Source organism: Octopus sinensis, linkage group LG3 (genome assembly GCF_006345805.1).
Source record: "Octopus sinensis linkage group LG3, ASM634580v1, whole genome shotgun sequence".
NCBI classification, from domain to species: domain Eukaryota; kingdom Metazoa; phylum Mollusca; class Cephalopoda; order Octopoda; family Octopodidae; genus Octopus; species Octopus sinensis.
Window position 1 is genome coordinate 148,666,580 of NC_042999.1, and position 21,049 is coordinate 148,687,628.

A 21,049-nucleotide genomic window follows, 5' to 3' on the forward strand; every position below is an offset into this window, starting at 1 on the left:
TCAGCAAAAGAGATGACAGAATAAGTAACAGGCTCAGAAAGAAAAACATACTGGGGTTGATTTATTGACCTTGAAATGCGAAAAGGTGAGAATAAGGGTCACTACCGCTTCAGCTTGTAGTCCTGCGCCTGATTGACTCACTATGTTTTTGCCAGCGTTGGTTTGGGAAATTGGGTGATTTTCAGCATGCGTGTACATGGGTGGAAATGAGCTGCTTGGCGGAGGTCTTGTTGTTTGTTCCTTCTCAAGCCATGCCTGGCTCATAAGGGCCGGTTTCCCGGTTTCCTTGCCGTATAGGTTCTCCACCTGGACAGGACGCCGGTCCGTTGCAGGTGAGTTGCAAGATGCAGGAGGAAAGAGTGAGAGAAAGTTGTGGTGAAAGAGTCAGCAGAAGTTCGCCATTACTTTCTGCCGGAGCAATGTGGAGCTGAGGTGTTTCGCTCATAAACACACACATTGCCCTGTCTGAGATTCGAACCCATGATCCCTCGACCATGAGTCCGCTGCTCTAACAACTAGGCCATGTGCCTCCATGGCAGAGGTCTGCACTCTCCGAGTGCTCTTCTAGTTCCAAAATTTATTTATGTTTAACAACTGAGGATGCCCAAAAGACAGTGAGATGATGTGAGGGTGTTAACAGGAACAAAACCTAGATTTAAAACACTGGATGATGATGATGATGAACTGAATGAATTTAATAAAAGCATCTAAATATGAAACATCATGAAAATTGTTCAAACTGAAGTTCTTGAGTGACACTATTTTACCAAATGAATAAATAAAATTGAATATTAAGTATTTATGGAATTTTGATTTACTGTCAGGTGACTTTGGGCCAACTTTGTATATTAGGTATTGTAAGCAGAAGATAAACTATGTTTGAAGAAATGGGGATGGTCATGGCAAGAATAATGGCTTTGATTACAAGTCTGCTCATTTAGGGAATGACCTAGGGCTAAACAGCAACAGCTGAAAAATAGCAAAATGGATGGATGGATGGATGGTAAGCCACAGCGAGATTTGGATACGGAGCATATAATTCTAAAAATTCAATGGTTTTTATTAAGTTATGATGCTATAATAATAATGGTTTCAAATTTTGGCACAAGACCAGCAATTTCAGGGGATTAGATTGATCCCAGTGTTCACTGGTTCTTATTTTATCGACCCCAAAAGAGTGAAAGGCAAAGTCAACCTCAGCAGAATTTGAACTCAGAACATAAAGACAGACGAAATGCTGCGAAGCATTTAACCCAGCATGCTGATGATTCTGCCAGCTTGCTGTCTTATAATGCCATAGTAATGACAAAATTATTTGTATTAAAATCTCCTCAAATTTCCAATTAATTAAAAGCTAAGTTTTGTTTAAAATATGATCACGAAAAGTTTAAAGCAAAATAAGTAAAGAAACTCCAGACAGGTGTAGCTGTGTGGTTAAGAATCCTGCTTTGCAACCATGTGGTTTCAAGTTCAATCTTACAGAGTGGCATCTTTGGCAAGTGTATTCGATTATAGCCCAAAGCTGACCAATGGTTTGGTGAGTAAATTTAGTAAATGGAAACAATGAGGAAGCCTGTTGTAGATTGAGAGTGGGTGAGTGTGTCTGTGTTAATTCTATCCACCACCACTGATGTTGGTTTAATTACATCCCCATAACTTAGCAATTCAACAAAAGAAACTGATAGAATAAGTACTAGACTTACAAATTCTGTATTTTAGAAGAGTCCAAGACCATCCTTATACAGCATCAGTGGTGGTGGTGGTGGTGGTGGTGGTTATTAAAGTACCACCACCCACCTTCAGTAAGAGCTACTTAAGTAGACTTAAGTCATAGAAATAGCTGTTCAAATGAAGTATATGTCAGGTTTTTCATCCTTAGTGATCTCGTGTTTCTTGTGGAACACGATGCAGTTATAAGGTTTAAGGACTTAAATCAGTGCAATCCTTATTTTAAGAATGATAAGTAGTTTGTTGCGAGAGATTAGGATGCTGCACAGAAAATGTTCAATGGCAAATTAGAAGCTTTCCTCCTGACTTAACCTAATTTTCACTTCATCTGTGGAGCAAGTAAAAAAATCTTGACTAAAGACACAAAGTAAAATCTGGAGATATTTAACCCATAAAGTGCTGGGATTTGAACTTACAAAGCATGGACTGCTGAGCACATTTTATAAAATGAGAGTACCAAGCGCACATAAAAAACACGAAAATAACTAAAATATCTTCTTCGTATATAATGGTGGCAAGTTTTACATCATCTGAAAAGTCATTAGTTGAACTATTAGTCCTCTTGCATTCTGGGGGGCATTGGAGTGTCTGAGTGATGTTAGACCCCAACAAACGCCCATAAATAAAATGCATCTATCTGGGCCACGATCATGGCCTGTCGACCTGTGTCTAATAGCCACAAACATGGCCTGTCACACTTTATGTGTTAAGGTCAGTATCCTACTATCATCACTTCATCCATTTATGTTGCCAGATATTATAAGGGAATATGCTTACATTCTTCAAGCTTAAATGCCTGCAACAATTTATCAGTGACCCCCCTTCAAAATCCATCTTTTCTTCATTATGACTTTAAACTAATAAATCACACCTAAGCTCCAGTCACTGATTTACCAAATTAGGTCTAAATCAGTGGTACTCAACTGGCATCCATGTAAGATTTTTTGTTAATGTTGATGTGCAATAAATTGTTTATAATTCTACAATACACAAAATACTTTTAAAATTTTTTTACATAATTCCTAATAATATTTAATCAAAAAAATATGAGTTTTTAGACATCAAATGGTTATAATGGTCCATCTGAGTGAAATAGGAATTAAACAGGATCCATAGGTAAAAAATGGTTGAAAACCACTGGTCTAAATGAAGAGGATCCTTTTAAGTGGCATGGCTGTGTAGAAATTGCTCAAGAAAGGACTGATAAAGATCAGTGCCTCTTCAAGAAGTAGTCCAACACTAGCCATCTCACTAATACTAAACATAACCACAGCTGGTTAAGTGAAAAAAAAAGGGCATCTACATAGTTATTTCACCTGCAAGAAATTACAGCCAAATCTATCTTATATTAGGCATAATTTTCTTAAGGAAAAAACAAAAAGAGAGGGATATACAAGATAAGCCTTGCTTGAAAGATTATGATGTCATAAATAGAACAGCTTTGCTTGCAAGTTTAGTCATCCTGGGGCTAAAATAACAAAATATAGCTAGAAAATGGCACTGACAATTTTTTCTACTCAATTAGAATAAAAGCTATTTTTTCTTTAATTCTCTATGGTTTAACCTAAAGTTGGATATTTAAATTCAGAAGAACCACAAGAATACAACTAAATATTTTTATGGAAATAATGTTATCATGAAATTAGTAAAAGGTTTGTGTGTGCGCGCGCACGCGTGCATAATCATCATTTTTTTATAGCCTCTTATGTCAACAAGGAAAATCTTTGATAAAACATGTTAAATTTGAGAAATACACAAACAAGTACAAACATACTCATGTTTTGATCAACTTTATACTTTTTAGATATAGCAGTGTGAGAAAAAGAAGTCAGATGTTGATTTCCAAAATACCAGAGAATTGAATTCAATCTTAGAAGCTGGGCAGATAAATTTGTGCCTAGACTGATGAAGTGAAATTTTTAGTTTTCAACCAGAGTTGAAGACTAACTGTTCCTTGGTTCTAATCTCACAATCAACCATTGCCCTTGTAAGTGGGGCAGTTAATAACATTTATTAACATAGGGTGGGGGTTCTAGACTAATGGAGATATTTAGCATATTGATTATAAGCAACACAGCAGTTGGCATATCTGATGATCATAGCCTTTAAGATCAAATCTTGCCATAGGCATTGCTGGGAGACAAATATATGCAAAGGACTAATAATTAAAAAAAACAATCACTTTTTAAGCCTGATTAGTTTTTATGCTCATTATGAAACAAATTTAAGGATTCTTTATTCAGAGCAACACAACTAGATTTTTTTTCCTTCTTCGTCCTTCTAAAGCTAATCATTTTAGATCTCTGTGTGGTTAAGAAACACCATGAATATGAATGAATATATATATATATATATATATATATATATATATTAGGTAGGAAGTAATGGGCTGGATGAAGAATTTGGAGTTTAAGTTCAAATTCATTTGAACACTACTTTTTTATTCTTTTATTTGTTTGTCATTTGACTGTGGCCATGCTGGAGCATCGCCTTTAGTCGAACAAATCAACCCCAGCACTTATTTTCTTTGTCACCCAAGTACTTATTCTATTGGTCTCTTTTGCCGAACCGCTAATTTACGGGGACGTAAACACACCAACATCGGTTGTGAAGCAATGGTGGAGGGACAAACACAGACACATAATCATATATATATATATATATATATATATATATATATAAGACAGGCTTCTTTCAGTTTTCATCTACCAAATCCACTCACACGGCTTTGGTCGGCCTGAGACTATAGTAGAAGACACTTGCCCAAGGTGCTTCGCAGTGGGACTGAACCTGGAACTATGTGGCTGGCAAGCAAGCTACTTACCACACAGCCACCCCTACAAGTTTTCTTTGTATATGTATATATATATATGAGAGAGAGAGAGAGAGAGAGAGAGAGAGAGACACACACACACACACATATACACACACTCACAGGATTTTATAATGAATATTACAACTTTCCAGTACCAAAGCACTGATTTTGTACACATCAATAAATTGAATATGGCTAATAATCCTCAATAAGATCTTAAAATCAGACAAAAGTGTGTTTTCAGTAAGAAACTATTGTAGTTGCTTGGACTCAGGATAGCCCATACAGAGCAAATCAATGATCAAAGATATTCCAATCCAGCCTCGACCAACCCACTTTTAGGATAGTAGTGCATGACATGCAAAAGATTTGGTTGCTATTTCTAACACTTGAATAATCACATTGGTTTGACTCTTTTGTTCGCCAATAAGATATTTGATACAGGAAACACTCTAATCACAGAAAACAAGCCAAGAAAGGAGTTTCTACATAGTGACTCAACCTACTAGAAATAATAGCTAAGTCTACCTCAGATCAAACTCACCCACTTTAAAAAAGAAGATACATATAACAGGATGCTCACAAAGGAAGGGTCTCTGATCATAGATCTGCTTGATCGGGAATGAAATATCATATGATTGCCTATTAATATACAGAACTGAAATAACAGCATAAAATATTTTCTACCCAGTCAATGACTCAATATTGAAGTCTTTCAAAATCAACAACAAGCATGTAAAATCTGATAAATTTTGTATCTAAAAATAGAATTCTGCAAACTTGACAACAATAAAATAAACATGAAAAACATTGATAAAATTTCAGGAGCTTTTTGCAGTTAATGGTAAGGACCGTCAAAATCTTCATGTTTTGTTTATCACATGGAAGCACATTTAGCTGATAACATTAGTCTGCCATGTATCGTTCTATCTAGTCAGACATAACTCTAAAATAAAGTGAAGATAAGGCATTTCTCAGAAAACAGCTTTTTAAAAAGCAGCTTAAAATTGTGGTAAGCAACATGTATTTTCCGAATATCATATCCTACTGAATGGGTGTTGAATACTGTAGTCTCTGCAGGTTGCCTAGCAACTACAGAGTGATGCAAAGGTTTAAATCCATCAATAAACCGATTCTCTGATTCCAAGATACAAGAATGCTTTGATAGAGATTTATTACAAATGCAAGTGCTGTTGTATCTTCTGAGATGAAAACACGAAGTAAAAAATTTATAATAGGATTGAAACGCATACACATATGTACTCTCTCACACACACACACACAACTGTTAAATATTTATGAGGATTTTAGAATTGCTATCCAAATAAAATGTGGAATTTGGTCAAGCCTGAAAAAACTTTTGTGTGAGAAATATGTAAAAATGTTAAATCCCATAAAAGAAAAATACAATAAAAACTCAAATCTGCAAATGAATAGCACTTACCTGCAAATCCTGCAGATTCTAAAACTAATGTTCTATTAAGTTACACTAGGGTCACTAAGCCAGCTAACTTTATAATGGCAATTATGATGACATTTGATCTGAGAAAGAAGCCATACAGAGATATTAAGCCACTTCAACCAGAGAGATGCGGGGGTCGGGGGAATGACTAACATGATAGCTGATGCTGCTGCTACTACTACTACAACTACTACTACCACCACTACCATCATCAACAACAATGACACCACCACAAGAACAGGATCTGGGTTTCCAGAGAGTTGCATCTGCCTTTACAAATCCAACATCAATCACTTCCTACTCTTCTGGAAATACTCTCCATTTTGACAGCTGTGTTGAAACCAGATGTGAATGAATACCTGCTTCGCAGGACTATCGATAATGACAATGATTAACTGGTATCAATGATTATAATTATATTGACGAGAAGGATAATGGTGATTATAATGAAGATGATTATAATGATAACTGGCAGTACCTTTGAAAATTCCATGGTTATTTTGAAAATTTTAAGATGGAATTGTATATTTTTCTGAATTATTTAATTCTTGAGAAGGTGTAAAAGTCCACATTGGTAATATTGAAAGTGCAATCTCAAGAGACAATGTCTCTGCAAGATATATTCTTGTGTCTTCTACTTTGTGAGTTATCGATTATTTTTCTCTTTACATCAAGAAGTAAAAAGAGTTGGTTGTTATAGCATCTTCCATGTCTGTGTTCCCTTCAGTAACATCCTCCCTTTCTCTCTCTCTCTGTCTCTCCTTTCAACTTTACACCCCACCTACACTAAATACATTCCTTTGGCAAACTTTTTAACCCCATAATATACTTTTCTACTCTAGGCACAAGGCCCGATATTTTGGGGGAGAGGGCCAGTTCATTAGATCAACCCCAGTACACAACTGGTACTTAATTTATTGACCCCGAAAGGATGAAAGGCAAAGTTGACCTCGGCAGAATTTGAACTCAGAACATCAAGATGGGCGAAATACCTGTTCCTTTACTACCCACATGGAGCTAAACACAGAGAGGACAAACAAGGACAGACAAACGGATTAAGTCGATTATATCAACCCCAGTGCGTAACTGGTACTTATTTAATCGACCCCGAAAGGATGAAAGGCAAAGTCGACCTTGGCGGAATTTGAACTCAGAACATAGCGGCAGACAAAATACCGCTAAGCATTTTGCCCAGCATGCTAGTGTTTCTGCCAGCTCACCACCTTATTTAACACCATAAAATAGTAGAAATCCATTCCATCTACCTCTCACCATTAACACACACACACACACTCTCTCTTCACCTCACCCTTCAACTAATCAATCACATGGCAGTAACACATATTTGGCTTTAAAGCATTAATATATAGATTATAATGATGATGAAGCTTCCACAAGTTATCAAGTAATTTATTTGTATTATATTTCTTTATTTCATCTTTTTCTTATAAAGGAAGAGATTCTGTTAAGCACCAGTCCTAGCTGAATAAGTCTCATTGTAGATTTCTCTAGATAAAGTCTGAAGCTAAATATACTTTTCCACTAATTTTGTCAGACCAAACACACACAAGAAAACACCACCACCCTGTGCTGGAGCCTCGTGGAGCTTTATTAGGTGTTTTCACTCCATAAACACATACGTCAGTCTGGGAATCGAAACCTCGATCCTCCGACCGCGAGTCCACTGCCCTAACCACTGGGCTATTGCGCCTCCACTATATATATATATATATATATATATATTATATATATATATATATATATATACACATATATATAAAAGGTCTTATGGTTATTTAGTTTTCCTATTTGCAGTGTGAATTCTCATCACACTATATTTTCCTTCCCACAGGTTTCTTGCTGGACAGTACAACTGTTGTCTAGTCAGTCCCTTCAAATTTTGTATATTTTGAGAAACCTGCATGCAATCGGTCAGGTCATTATAGAGCTTGTTCATCTTTGTGTTTGATCAGCTTATCATCAATCTTGTGAATATGGTCAGTTCATCTTCATCATATGGCTAACTCATTAAATATAACTAGGAAGATCACCATGGAAATACTATACCAATCAAGAACTGAGAAACAACACATTTAAATTATTTCCCAAGCCCTAACTTGACAGTCAAATTACATTATCTCAGCGAGTCTTTTCTGAACAGCTTTACCAAATATATACACCCAATCTTATTTTACAGAAGCTGTTAAGTAGCAAAGGTTTACATCCCTTGACATTGAGAATGGTTGGGTTCATTTTTAGTATTCTCATTTGTGAGAGCAGTCGAGTTTTTTCTTTTTTTTTTCAGATATTCTCATTTTAAAAGTTATCTCTAGCTAATCATTGAGAGGACATTGGTGTTGCCTTGGCAAAGGTTTGCGCTCTCTGGGTCCTCTTGTTATTATTATTTTCTAGGTGATGGGGTATGTGCTGGAAAAGGTTTGCAACTTCTCCAAGACCAGTGAGATCACTGATGGAATAGTTTGAACAGTTGCAAGTTGATAGCTGTAGACAAAAAGACAGAAATGATGGTTAATGGTTATGATTCATGGTGGGGGAATGACAATGCAGAGCTTCACAGAAAGAGATGATAGGTAAAATGAAGAAAATGTTCTTTATGAAGATAGTGAAGATGATGGGGATGATGAGTAAATAGTGGCTAACAGTTGATTAAAGACTGACAATGATGATTGTGATAATTATGGGAGAAAATGATGGTGAAGACAATAAAAAACAAAGGTGATCAAAGAAGAAAATTCCAATAACAAGGAAGATAATGATGAGGACAAAGACAGTGAGAGTATAAATGTGGTAATAATGAACAAAAAAAAAAGATGCTAAGATGAAGATAATATCAATAAAGATTATGCCCAAAGTCAAGCTGGAGAGAACTGATATGTGATTAAAAAAACCATTCCCACCATGACCATCCCATTAGGATTACAATATCTAATGGGCAACTTTAAGACAATACGCTGAAATTTCAAGGAGATTTTATTGCTATTTCTAGCAAGCTGAGTGGCAAAGTAGAGGCTCAGTCGATTGCATGATAAGGACAATGGTCATGGCAGTAATCATGAAGATAATTAATGAAGAAACTTATGATAAGGAGGAGGAGAGTATACACAATAACAAGGACATTCTACTAAAGAATTCCCACATCATGAAATGATTTTCAAGACAGACAGACATCTTTGAAGAGGGATTCGTATGCCATAAACACTCAACGATCATTAAGGTTTTGAAAAGTAAGATTATACAGAAACCATGGAAACTGTTACATTATGGAGAAATAACAGCCACAATAACAATACTGGTGGAGGTGATGATGGTGGTGGTGGTGGCGGCGGTGGTGGTGGTGGCAACAATAACATGGTTGATGTAACAATCTCATTACTAACCAAAGTGTCCACCAGCTGAGCTGACCTCATTAACCACATTAGTAATTGGTGTCATTGTAGTGAATGGCTGTTTGTAAATAAAGCATCATCATCGTACACCACAACAACAGCATGTGCTGCTGGCTGGCTGGTTGAGAGGCTGTCAGCTTCCTGACATTAAAACCACCACCACCAGCACTGCCACCAAAACCCCCATTATCACCACCACTACCACTCTATAAAGAACCAATAGACAGAATCAATAATCAAACAAACAGACTGGAACAAACACCACTAACACAAACAACAACACAAATGCTACCATCACAACCAGTGCGGGGTGCATTTATGTGGTCATTAAACTGGCTAGAAATAGCAGTTAATCTTTAGCAAATCCCACACTACCGTTTTAGAAAGAAAAAAAGTTGGATAATGTGATTTGGGATGCTTTTAATCATAGGTCAGCATGATCACATCTGATTTGGTGGTCAACATCAACAACCATCCAAACTGCAGGACACCAATATCATCTTCCATCCAATCCCCTGCTCGGTGTTTACAGAGGAAAGTAAACACATAACCATTAGAGAATTGCAATAATTAAATTCCTTAGCAAGCAGAAATACACATACAAACATAAATACACACATTCATAAAAGCCTAAATGCATAATAAATACAAAATACACTCATGGGTGCAGGCTTGACTGTGTGGTTAAGAAGCTTGGTTCTCAACCATGTGACCATGGGTTCAGTTCCAATGCACAGCACTTTATGTGTTTTCTTGTATAGCCCTAGGTCGACCAAATCCTCGGAGAAGATTTGTTAGATGGAAATTTAAAGTAACTTCCCGCACGCGCGCGTGCGTGCGTGCGTGCGTGCGTGTGTATGTGTGTGTGTGTGTGTGTGTCTCCTCTCTCTCTCTCTCTCTCTGTTTTGCATTTATCCTCATCATCACTTGACAACCTGTGATTTAGTGGTTCGGTAAAAGAGACTGATAGAAGAAGCACCCAGCCTAAATAAAATAAATTTTATTTGACTAAACCTTTCAAAGCAGTACCCCAGCATGGCTGTAGTCCAATGCCTGAAACAAGTAAAACATACACACACAAACAAGGTTTTAAATCTATTTATAGAAAGTTTGTGGCCACTAAATTCCAATGAAGGAAGCCTTGTTTCCTGGCTTTTAGATAGTATCATCACCATTGTTTTACTGGATATATTCAAACAAACATAACGACACAGTATATGCATACATATATACACACACACACACACATATACACACACACACAAACACGTGTGTGTGTGTGTATGTGTTTATCCAGCACTTAAACAACCAGTGTTGTTTACATCTCTGTAACTTAGCGGTTTGGAAATGGGAAATCAACACAATAAGTACCTGATTTAGAAGGAGTGCTGTGGTTGATTTGATAAAGTGGGCTGCAACCCAACAACTGAAAAAGAAATACACACGTGCGCGTGCAGACACGCACACACATGTGTGCACATGCTCATACACACACACACACATGTGCGCATGTTCACACAAGCACACAAATCTTCCTTGCTAAGTACTAAGTCCATGTGACCTCACAGTCTCACATCAGCAAAGAACTGGGTTGGGTTTGTGTACAGTTTGAACCTAAACGTTATGGTTTTATTTGGGGAATGAAACAGCCACGGTACATTAGGTATGCAGAACTTGGTCCAAGTCCAAAACACTCTAACGAACAGAAAAAAGAAAAACGTAACAAGATCCGATTCACACACTGACTAATAATCCTGCTCTAAATAACATACCACATAGTGATAGATGATATGATAATAACAAAAACAAAACTGAAAACAAAAGCACATTGCCAAAAGCAATGTAGGGACAGAGAACGCGGTATCACTAAAACTTAATACTAAACTACAACAGTCATAGTATGTTATGGTCAGCGGCCATTCATCTGAAAATACTATTCTGACTGAATAAACAGAATCTCTTCAATAACTTATAAATGATTTGGGAAGTAAAGCCACAACAGGCACAAACACAGTATTCTTGAAAGACAGGCCATGGAATACAAATATAAGTGCTTTCCCAATTTAAGCTGAATGTAGTCGATAAAATAGCAGGAATATCCAATGAAAAGAGTATAAAAACAACATTTTAGTGTCAATAATCTCATTGTTTGTTAACTCATATCTTCAGACAGAATGAGCCCAAAACAAGAAAAATAAAGTTCTGTTTCTACCAAGAAATATTTTATAGATTTTTTTTGTAACTATGAAATATAACACAATCAGAGAATATTGTAGTTTCAAGAGTGTAGTGTCTTTACATTTTTATCTTTTACTTGCTTCAATCACTGGACAGTGGCTATGCTGGAGCACCACACTGAAGGGTTGAGTTGACACCAGTACTTTTTTTTTATAAGGCTGGTACTTATTTTATTGGTTACAGGAATGTAAACAAACCAACACTGGTTCTCAAGTGGTGGTCACACACACACACAAACATATATATATACATATACGATGGGCTTCTTTCAGTTTCTATCTACTCAAAAAGCTTTGATCAGTCTGAAGCAACAGTAGAAGACACTGCCCAAGGTTTCATGCAGTGGGGAACCCAAAACCACACAGTGGGGAAGCAAGGTTGTTAACAAAACAGCTATACTTGAACCTATATTCACAACATTTTAAAACCAAATACAGAAAAGTTTTTAAATAGTTGTGAAAAGCAATTTGAGACATTAAATTGTGAACTACTCAAGCTGAAATGAGAACTTAGAGCTACACCTGAAAGATGATAAATCAGTTTAACATAGCTTTTTGTTTTCACTCATTGCCTTCTGAATGTCATAGCCTCAATTTAACCCACTTGATATCAACTTGTCTGAAACCGTCATTGGCTTCATGATACAAATAACCTATACTCTTTACTCTTTTTTACTCTTTTACTTGTTTCAGTCCTTTGACTGGTGCACCGCCTTTAGTTGAGCAAATCGAACCCGGGACTTATTCTTTGTAAGCCTAGTACTTATTCTATCGGTCTCTTTTGCCAAACCACTAAGTGACGGGGACATAAACACACCAGCATCGGTTGTCAAGCAATGCTAGGGGGTCAAACACAGACACACAAACATACACACACACACACACACACACACACACACACACACACACACACACACACACATACGATGGGCTTCTTTCAGTTTCCATCTACCAAATCCACTCACAAGGCTTTGGTTGGCCCGAAGCTATAGTAGAAGACACTTGCCCAAGGTGCCACGCAGTGTGACTGAACCTGGAACCATGTGGTTGGTAAACAAGCTACTTACCACACAGCCACTCCTGCGCCTATAAAAGTAATCTACATTAAAATCTTCCATCAAAATTTATTGTCAATTTATGTTCCAAACACAAGCTTACAGGGTTATTTTATTAAGTTAGACATTATTTCAAAATGAATTGAAACAGAGTTTACTTCAAGAGAAATATGGACAAAATAAAGGCTTGACTCCTCAGCATTCAAGCCGACCCTATCAGGCCCCTACCTGTTTTATATTTAAACTGGCTAGCTCCAGCCTCTTGCACCACCCTACAATATTCTAAAGATAAACTATTACATCATCAAAATCTCAAAGCTACAAGATAATAATGCATGGTTAATTAAAAACGATTTTAATTAAAAAAAGCATTACATTTGACAGAGAAATTTGAATACTAAAGAGTAAAAAGATCACAAGTTGAAAGCTGCAGGCAGTCAATATTCTTCCACTTGTTTCAGTCATTTGACTGCAGCCATGCCGGAGCATTGCATTAAAGGGTTTCAGTTGAAGAAAAGTCCAGGACTTATTCTTTGTAACCTCAGTACTTACTGCATTGGTCTCTTTTGCCAAACCACTAAGTTATGGGGACATAAACACATCAGCATCAATTGTCAAGCAATGGCAAGGGGACAAACACAGACACACATACACAGATGAATCTTTGATTTGATGCTTATGTATCCTAATCCAATGTATTAATTTTGATTCTATTTGGCCAATATAATTCTCATTGCATTGTGGACATGTGATACAACAACTGAGATTTTTGCTTCACAATTCCTACTGGCATTAACTTCAGGTCCTTCACATTCTTGGAGTTTTTTGTTTTTCCCTATTCAGTTCTGTCATACATCCCATACAGTATGCTTGACAAAGTCATCTCTCCTGACTCCATTCTCTGCTTTAAATTTCATATTTTATAAACAAAACAAGTACTAGATAACTAATTAAAACCTTTGAAAGCCAATGAATGAAATCAGTAAAACACATACACACACAGATCTACACACATTCCTATATATATATATTCATGAACATACATAAGTCTAACGTGAAACACAACAAAAACAGGGTAAAAAAGACTTAACAAAATCAACAAACAAGTATGTAAATGTAATATAATATACTGTGAAGTAAAAGAAATTTTAACGTTTTGGACAGTTTTCCTTTATCAAGTTAGATGACATGAGCAGCCCCCCCCTCCCCAAAAGCATTTTTGAAGGATTCATTACCAACTCAGCTGAAACTGGCTCTGTAGTACAAATTTCTTGTTTTCATAAGTTTTGAATTAAAATCTTCCACCAAAACTTAGTCACAATTTATGTTCCTAACACAAGCTTATTGATAACTAAGTTATTTTACTAAATACTTTGTCATATTTAAAGTAATTGAAAGAAACACAGAAGCATGTCAAAATAAATACAGTAACGAAAGGGTTAAGGGGAAATATGTGTAGGAGTAGTGGAGGGAAATGTGTGTGAGTGTATAAGAGAATATGACTTTGAATAAAGTATAGGATGTTGTGGGGGATTGGATATATGGTAAAATGCAAGTGATTGCAAGAGTATTATAATTATACATACATACATACAGACAGACACACACACATGCATGCATACATACATGTACACTAAATAACATATACATGCATAGATACATACATACATACACACATGTACACTACAAAACATACATGCATGCATACACACATACATACACAAATGTACACTACATAGCACATACATGCATAAATACATACATACACACGTGTACACTACATAGCACATACATGCATAAATACATACATACACACGTGTACACTACAAAACACATGCATACACACACACACACACCACACACATACATACGTGTATACTACATAATACATGCATACATACACAGAAATAATATTTACCAGAATTACTTGTATAGATGATAACTTCTGACTGTGGTATTATAAAAGAGAAACAGCGAATAAACTGTCATCTTTCTTACCTAGAAATAAGATAGAAGAAAAAAAATATTTAAAAAAGAATTCAAAAAGGATAAACATTCAAAAGCTATACATCAAATAGAATGAAATATAAAAACATGTCCACTAATATTGATTTCTACACTGAGACAAACACAAAATCAGAAATTTTGGTAGGTAGGTGGATGCTGTTGGCTAAAATACTTGATACCAATTTATTACTACTGACAGTACAGCCTGATTGGTACCCATGCCGATGGCGTGTAAAAAGCACCATTTGAGTATTATCAATGCCAGTGCCACCTGATTGGTCCCATGCCGGTGGCATTTAAAAAGCATCATTCGAGCATGATCGTTGCCAGTGCCGTTTGACTGGCCCCCATTCCAGTGGCATGTAAAAAGCACCCACTACACTCTCAGAGTAGTTGGCATTAGGAAGGGCATCCAGCTGTGGTTGGTAAGCAAGCTACTTACCACACAGCCACTCCTACACCTATATTACAGTTTTATCATAAGTGTGTCCATGCATGTTGTAAGAGGTGACTAAAACAGTTGACAACAAAAAGGGGATCCTGCCATAAAACACTGCCTCAGAAAGGCTATTCACCTCATGCCAACAAGGAAAAGCAGTCATCAAAACACTGATGGCAGTGATGATGATGATGATGATGACAATAATAATGATATCATCACTAGCATTCAACAATTAAATGATTTTGGCATAGAGAAAGACAAGTCAGGGTCATGAAGCAAGAAATTTAAACCAAAATTGGAGTCGTTTGAATATGCATGTGTCAATGAATATATGTGAATATCTAAAATACCTATTAAGTCTCTCTTTCTATACATATATATACACACACACACACACCACACACATAGAGTAATCCCTCGACTATCACAGGTGTTACGTTCCAAAACCCCACTACGATAGGTGAAAATCCACGACATAGAAACAGTACTGTACTGTATATTTTTTTTTTAGTATTTTTATAATCTGTATCCTTTTATTTTATTATAAATGCAAAACAACACCACAAAGGAATCAACGTAAGCTTAAATAATAAACCTCAATACAGCAAGGGATTACTGTGTGTGTGTGTGTATAGCCAAATAGTAAAAGGTAAATATGCTTGCGTTCAGTTCATGAACTATAAACATATCTATATATATATATAAGTATGTAAAAGGTAAATGTGTTACAGGGTTTGTGGGGGAGTTAAACAGACAGGTAGATCAAAATACCAAAAGGTACAAACATATGGTGTTGTATGTTGCAAATGAAAGAATCACACTTAAAGAAAGAAGAATGAAGAGAGGGTGGAAAGAAATACAAAAGGAGTGAAGAAGGCAGAGATAAAACAAAGTGATAGAGATATTGAGGGAGAGAGAGAGAGAGAAAGAGAAGGGCAAAAGAAAAGGCAAGAATAGTTAGAAGGGGAAAAGGGTGTTCTTTGTTGTTATGTGAGGTGGTGACCTGGCAGGATTGTTCGAGTTTTAGTTAAAATGCTTTGCAGTAGTTGTGCCTAGTCCTTACATTCTGAGTTCAAACCTTACACCAAGGTCAACTTTGCCATTCATCTTACTGGGGTTGATAAAATAAAGTACCAGTCAAGTATTGGGGATGTATTTGACTAACCCCCTCCCCCTATAACTGCTGGCCCTGTGTCAAAATTATAAAGAATTATTATTGTTATATTGATGATGGTGATGAGCTGGCAGATCATCAATGTGTGATTAAAAGGTGGTGAGCTGACAAACGTTAAAACGCTGGGCGAAATGCTTAGCGGTATTTCGTCTGTCAACGTTCTGAATTCAAATTCCATCGAGATTGACTTTGCCTTTCATCCTTTGGGGTTGATAAATTAAGTACCAGTTACACACTGGGGTCGAGGTAATTGATTTAATCCCTTTGTCTGTCCTTGTTTGTCCCCTCTATGTTTAGCCCCTTGTGGGCAATAAAGAAATAAGAATCATTAATGTGCCAGACAAAATGCTTATCGAAATTTCTTCCAGCTCTATACATTCTGAGTTCAAATACTGCCAAAATCAACTTTATCTTTCATCTTTTTGGGGGTTAATAAAATAAAGTGCTCATCAACTACTGGGGTTAATATAATCAACTAATGCCTCTCCTCAAAACTGCTGGCTTTGTGCTTAAATTAGAAACCATTATTATAAACACAGATTTGGTTGAACTTACTCAAACTACAAAGAAAAGCTATATACATATGAGCCACCGAAGGAGCTTTTACATAGTCTTTGAACTTCCCAGAAGGAGCAACCAAGATCTCCCTCAAATCACAGTTTACTATCTTAAAAAGGAAAGGACATATAGGAAGATGTAGTCCTAGATACATCATGACTGAAAGAAAACAGTAGAGTTATGGCAGGAATGCCTTTGATCTTCCCAATCATGGCTTATCTGGGGCAAAACAACAACAACAATTTATATCCATAAAATAATTTATTGGACATAATATACTTCCGAATATCAAATAGAAACCATTTCAGAAAAAAAGTGTTAAGTTAGATTACATTAAGAGCAAAGAGCATTAACATCCATTTTACTTAACTGAAATATAGATGAAACAATTATGGCTATTTCAGTGTTAGCTTACTAGCCAAGTTTATCTATAAATCAAGGTGAAGAGTGTTGGTGATGAGTAAGATCTTAAATAATTAATTCAGATAGAATAATCAACGCACACACACACACATATATGCAAAGGCGCAGACACAGATACGCAAACATAGATAATATACATACATAAACACAAAGAAATGTAATACATACTCAAACACAGACACACTACACACGCTTAAATACACAGTGGTGTATCTTGAATCTAAAATAGATAGCCTCTTAGAATTCCTTCCCATAAATATATATATATAAAAATAAAGAATCCTTTAGATAAAAAGCCAGAACTATTCCTAAACTGAGGCCTAAAATATAATTTATACTATATTTAGTAGAAAGAAATTTTCAGATCTTGAAATAAGAAAAACCATTATTTGAAGTAAATATAACAGTCACCATTCCAACAGCAATACTATTTCTAGATAAAACTGCTTGCGACACAAACTGTCACTATATCAAATTGGTTCCTCCTAATCACTACCCGCCCACCACCCTAAGCTACAGTAATGCAACCCCAGGGTGGATCTTTATCGTCAGTCAGTCACAACCGAAGGCAGTTTATGTTTATAATGTAATACTATATTTAGTCAGACAAGATTATTTCCATTGAAAGTGCACAAAATGGTAGAAAAACAAAACTAGTTTATCATTTAAAATAGCACAATTCCATCTCAAATATCAAACCTTGGAGAAAAGATTTTAACAAAAAAAATTGTTTTTCATATGGCGCGTGCCGCATGGTTGAGAGTAGGAATCTCTTGATGGTTATTCTGTGTGCAAAGGAAGGAAAGACACACAACACAACAAACACAGTATGATTGGATTATTAAATCAGAGAAGGAAAAAAAAACCATGATGAATGATCAGGGTACTTGAGATGTTGCCCAACCAAATGGGGATAAAAAACAAAAGCAAAGGAAAATGCATGGATATTAAACAAAGGCGGAGGTTCAGTGGAGTAAGGTAAGTGGTCATTAGTCGATACAAAAAGTAGTAGTTTAGACACAGTACATGACCTTTATAGTTTGATTTACATAATATTGAAGATTTAATAGCATGAGCCCTTTTAGTAGTATTTCTCCCAACATTACACTGAGTTCAAATGCAACTGAAGTTAACTTTGTTTTTTTAGGGTCGATAAAATAAGTACCAGCTGAGCGCTGGGGTTGGTGTTAATTGACTGGCCCCTTCCCCCAAAATTTCAGGCAGTGTGTCTATAATAGAAAGGATTATTATTCTTTTATTCTTTTACTTGTTTCAGTCATTTGACTGTGGCCATGTTAAGGTGCTGTCTTTAGTCAAACAAACTGACCCCAGGACTTATTCTTTGTAAGCCTAGTACTTATTCTATCAATCTCTTTTGCTAAACCACTAAGTTACGGGGATGTAGACACACTAACATTGGTTGTCAAACGATAATGGTGGGGACAAACAGACACACAAACACACACACACACATATATATATATGATGGGCTTCTTTCAGTTTCCGTCTACAAAATCCACTCACAAGGCTTTGGTTGACCCGAGGCTATAGCAGAAGACACTAGCCCAAGGTGCCATGCAGCGAGACTGAACCTGGAACCATGTGGTTAGGAAACAAGCTTCTTACCACACAGCCACTCCTGCACCTATTACTGATTCTAACATTTATTGGTAAAAATTAAGAAAATAAAATAAGCAAAAATGATCATCAACTAAACAGAATGGAATCATCTTATTCTATTTCCAAAATCAACAAAGAAGCCTCTACATGATTACTTGATCTCTTAGAAATAGCAACCGGATCGCTTAAATCTCACCTCTTCTCAAACATAAACAAAAAAAAAACAAAGATACATTGGAAAATGTAGTCTGAGGTAATCAAGGTCTAAAAAGATGGGATGGTCACAATGGGAATATCTTTGATCACAGGCCAGCTCAATCAAGGATGACCAGGTACAAAACGGAAAACATAACATACCTTCATCAATAAGGTACCGTTGGATATTTTCATTACTAATTAAGATGAAGGTCTTCAATTAGAAATTTAAACCTTTGGAAATGACTCATAATGCAGTTTAGATAATCTATTTATCTCAAGTATGAATGTTTGTTGAACTCCAAAGAGCTTTCCAAGGCTTGGAGATTAGCCATAACTAAGTACTTGAGAGATATAATTTCTACTTAGTTACTACATCAGTCTTTCACAGGTAATATTTTCCTGTGAGCTTGTAATTACAGTTAAATCAACCAAGGGATGTTGATTTAGATCTGCTCTTCAAATATTCAACAAAGCTCCGACTTGGAATGGAATTCAAGATCTAAGGAGTTGGTAGGGCAATGCTAAATACATTTGATCATTTTGCTTTCACTTTTAAATACAAAAAAAAAACAATTTTAATTACTCTTATCTTATTACTTGTCCATTTTAATAATCAGCTAAACAGTAATACCCTACTGATCAATCAACGTCTTACAGACCAAACAAAAACAATGATCAACAAGGTGTTGCTTTTGCAATGTCTTGTTGACCAAGCAACAACAATGTCCTACTGACCAGCCAAATGTAATGCTCCGACTGCCCAGCAAAAAGCAACGTTCTACTGATTAACCTATTTCTTTACTACCCACAAGGGGCTAAACACAGAAGGGACAAACAAGGACAGACAAACGGATTAAGTCGATTATATTGACCCCAGTGCATAACTGGTACTTATTTAATTGACCCTGAAAGGATGGAAGGCAAAGTCGACCTCGGTGGAATTTGAACTCAGAACATAGCGGCAGACGAAATACCTATTTCTTTACAACCCTCAAGGGGCTAAACACAGAGGGAACAAACAAGGACAGACAAACGGATTAAGTCGATTATATTGACCCCAGTGCTTAACTGGTACTTATTTAATCGACCCTGAAAGGATGAAAGGCAAAGTCGACCGCAGCGGAATTTGAATTCAGAACGTTGACAGATGAAATACCTATTTCTTTTCAACCCACAAGGGGCTAAACACAGAGGGAACAAACAAGGACAGACAAACGGATTAAGTCGATTATATTGACCCCAGTGCGTAACTGGTACTTATTTAATCAACCCTGAAAGGATGAAAAGCAAAGTCAACCTCGGCGGAATTTGAACTCAGAACATAGCGGCAGACGAAATACTGCTAAGCATTTTGCCTGGCGTGCTAACGATTCTGCCAGCTTGATTAACCAACAGCAATGTCTGACTGACCAATCAAAAATATTGACCCACTAACCATCTAAACACACTGACCTAATGACAAGTCAAGAGCTGCCATTACAGTATCATAAATAGCAGTACTCTACTACCACTTTACTCTCTGTCCATTCTTCAGCCAATCCTAAGGATTTCTTGGATGATACTAATATGGTAAATGTGTAATTATTGTTATCTGGTTAATTGCATACAATTAGGTTAACCAACTTGGTAAATGCACACATGCACACACACACACAAGAATGCAAGCAAAATATAGTTTAGAGAAAAATGAAGCAAGGGAGCTTCTCTACAAGGTTGCTCAACCTGCAAGAGACAGCAGTCAGGTCACTTGCTGTCTTAGAAAGAGAACATTGGATGTCTTGGGGAAGGCATGTACTGTGTATGAAAAATGGATGGCCAGAGAAAGGAATCCTTTATAGGATCCAGTTAGCTCAAGACATCATCAGGAGGAACCATGTCCGGTTCCGGCCCCTACTCCTCTACCGTTTTGACATGGCAGGCCCC

The 21,049-nt window shown here is 36.4% G+C and overlaps 1 protein-coding gene across 3 annotated transcripts in view; it reads right to left on the reverse strand.

The window, feature by feature from the left end:
- LOC115209236 (tyrosine-protein kinase CSK) overlaps positions 1 to 21,049 on the reverse strand; it is a 344,806-nt gene that overhangs the window by 173,012 nt on the left and 150,745 nt on the right. Inside the window, exon 1 of one of the 3 annotated variants that reach the window (XM_036501472.1) lies at positions 14,623 to 14,708. The exons of the other annotated variants lie outside the window; for them this stretch is intronic. The gene's annotated coding sequence lies outside the window, so the exon portion shown is untranslated. Of the gene's footprint in view, positions 1 to 14,622; positions 14,709 to 21,049 lie in introns of those variants that run through there. 3 annotated transcript variants of the gene reach the window in all.